Here is a 3,313-nt window from a genome sequence, read left to right as displayed (position 1 = left end):
AAACGTACTAACTCGGCGGTGGTGGTTGATTCTGTAACCTTGCTAATATTTCTGCAATATATTGTTGAGTTCTCTCGTTATTAACTTGAACTAGCTCTTCGAGTTCATTGACCCGCGCCCGGAGTTGTTCGTTCTCCTCTCTTAACGATGACCCTCCACGTTGAGAATTGCTGCTCCTCCGCCTATCACCGTGAAAGCGCGGTGGCCAAATATTTGACCCCATACCCATCACCATCCCGTGTCGTTGGGGTCCGAAGACTCTCTCGGTCACCTCAAAGTCGAAGATATCGGGTGTGTCACTAATTACTTGTTCCATCTCCGCCTGCACATTTTTAAATTTCATTATATAAACTATTGTTCTATTAAATTTTCAATTAAACTTTAACTTACGATTTTCTCTTGTGACAGTTGGTCCGGTGTTAGGGTCGGGTTGTCTTTGGTGACTCTCGAAGTTTGAGTCTTTCTGAACCTCTCTATAATAGTCGGTGGACGTCCTAGTTCATCCTCCTGTTCAAATAAATTTTTCATCATTATTAATTATATAGTTACATTATTTATAGTAAGTTTAATTGTATAGAATAATGTACATACCAGTTCTTGTTCCACTTGTGAAAATGGTTTACTACCCATATGGTGGGGAAACCTCACTTGTCTTTTTGGTTTCCAATATTGATTAAGCTTGTTTTCTATATTTAAAATAAAATTATAGTTAGAACTGTCGTCGGTAGATATATATTTTTATTATGAAATTGTACCTACCTTGAAATTTTCCGTGAAATAGTGGTTTTTGCAGAGGAACTCCCAATCTGCGGTATCATAGCATGGTGGTGGATGCGCAAGTATAACTGTCTCATCTCCGTTATGAATCTGCACGTAATCTCGACTCAAATTGGAGCGCCACCTGTCCTATATTTGTTTGGCGTGTGCTATCTCGGTCTGTCTGTATGTGTCTAGAAGGATATATGTTCTCTCGAATAGATCCTAAAAAAAAAAAACAACAAAGGTTAAACTTCAATTGATAGTTAATTAAATACAAATTCAATTTCTCACTGTCATGGCACGCCATAGTAAATCTAGTTGATCGGTACTCAAGGCCTTCCATTTTAGCTGGCGATGCGAGATGAGTGCAGGGTCCCGCACCATCGACCCCACATGTCTAGACCACATACGCCTAGCATCACCATCTGGCCTCCCATGTATATCTCCGAATCTAAGTGAAACCCTCGATCCTTGGGGCTTTCTCGAAAACTCAATATTTTTGTTACGACCTCGTCTCCGCGTGGAGGAAGAACCTGTTGTAGCAAATTAATAATATATGGTCAATATGAATATAAACAATAAATATTAATTAGTGAAAAAATTATTGGTACCAGTAGTGTCCAGAGTGGACTGGTCATGTTCATCCGCACGCTCATCCTCAAATTGCTCATGCTCAGTTTCCGAATCCTAAATTATTATGTATCAATTACAGGTTAGATCTTCTTTGTATCTGTCCTAAAGTTGTAATTCAAATCAATTATATAAACCTTAAATTATATATATCAATCACAAGTATCTACAATAACTTCAATGTCATATACCTTTAATTCACCAAATTGCATATTAATTTTACCAAATTTCAGCTAATTGAACTAATATCATACTAATTTCACAAATTTCATCCATATTTCACAGTAACTTCATACTAATTGAACTAATAATCCTAGTTACAATATCACAATACATACTAATTAATTTATACTAATTTCATGTTCTATCTCAAAATGAAAACCAGTCCACAAGGATTTTAGCCAAAAACTTCATACTAATATTAAAAAAAATCACAAAAAATGCATACTAATTTCTCAAATTTTCGCTCATTCAACTAATAATCATAATTACAATATCACATAAACTTTCAAACTCAAATTCATTCATAAAAGTGATATAAATATACAAATTTCAAACTCAAATTTATTCATAAAATTGACCTAAATATACATAAACTAATAATCATAATTTCAAACTTTCAGCCAATTTAACCAATAACCTTAAATCAACAAACAACCCCAAATTTCATTCAAATTTCATCCTTATAAATCAACAATCGAAAAAATAGCTAAACTAAATATATCAAAAGAAAAAGAAAGAGAAATGAATGTAACTTACCTGCAGGTCAAAGAAGATGAAGAAAGGCGGTGGAGAAAGCTTGGATTTGGTGAAAGACAGATCTGCGGAATCATCGGCGTCTTCTACCTTCGGTCGATTGCTGCTGCAGAGAAGAGAACGGCGAGATGCGGCTTCGACGAAGATAACGTCTTTGGAGAAGAGAACGGCAAGAGGGAGGCTTCGGCAGAGCAAAGCGGAGAAGAGAGAGAGCACAAGGGAGGGTTTCTGCCCAAAATCGCGATATAAAGAGAAATAACGAAATATATAGTAAATCTTTCGGTATTACCTATTTAATGATGGGCAACAGTTTTCATAAATATTTTGGTATTTGGCATTAAATAACCAAAAAACCTAACTTCTGGGAATTGGGCAAACCCGAAAGATTTATACAAATCTTTCGGTTTTGTCCTTCAAAATCGAAAGATTTATCCTAAATCTTACGGTATTTGACCTTCTAAATTTTATTATTTTCACTAGATTTAACCATGATTATATTTTATCCTTCAAACTTAAACACAATCCTATACTAATAAATTAAACACAAACCCCTACAAATACAAATATAAAACATAATCGTTTATTCTAAGTTTATAATCAAACACAATCCTTATATACATTTTATATACGCAAACACAAACCTATACTTGTAACTAATTCAATCACAATCTCTGTACTTATAATATTGGCTCACAATTAATATGTTTGGACAATTAAACAAGATTAATGTATTTAGAAAAAACCAAAATATCAATTGGAAAAGGGTGAAGAAATTTGTGAAGTGTGACCAAAGCCGAAAGATTTACTTTATATCTTTCAGTATTTTATAGCAAAACCGAAAGATATACCTAAATCTTTCGGGTTTGGCCTTAAATAACCAAAAAACCTAACTTCTGGGGAATTTGGCAAACCCAAAAGATTTATCCTAAATCTTTCGGTATTTGACCTTCTAAATTTTATTATTTTCACTAGATTTAATCATGATTATATTTTATCCTTCAAACTTAAACACAATCCTATACTTATAAATTAAACACAAACCTCTACAAATAAAAATATAAAACATAATCACTTATTCTAAATTTATTATCAAACACAAACCTTATATACATTTTATATACTCAAACACAAACCTATACTTGTAACTAATTCAATCACAATCCCTCTA

This window comes from Impatiens glandulifera, chromosome 7, assembly GCF_907164915.1.
Source record: "Impatiens glandulifera chromosome 7, dImpGla2.1, whole genome shotgun sequence".
Lineage (NCBI taxonomy): Eukaryota > Viridiplantae > Streptophyta > Magnoliopsida > Ericales > Balsaminaceae > Impatiens > Impatiens glandulifera.
Note: the sequence above shows the minus strand (reverse complement) of the source record.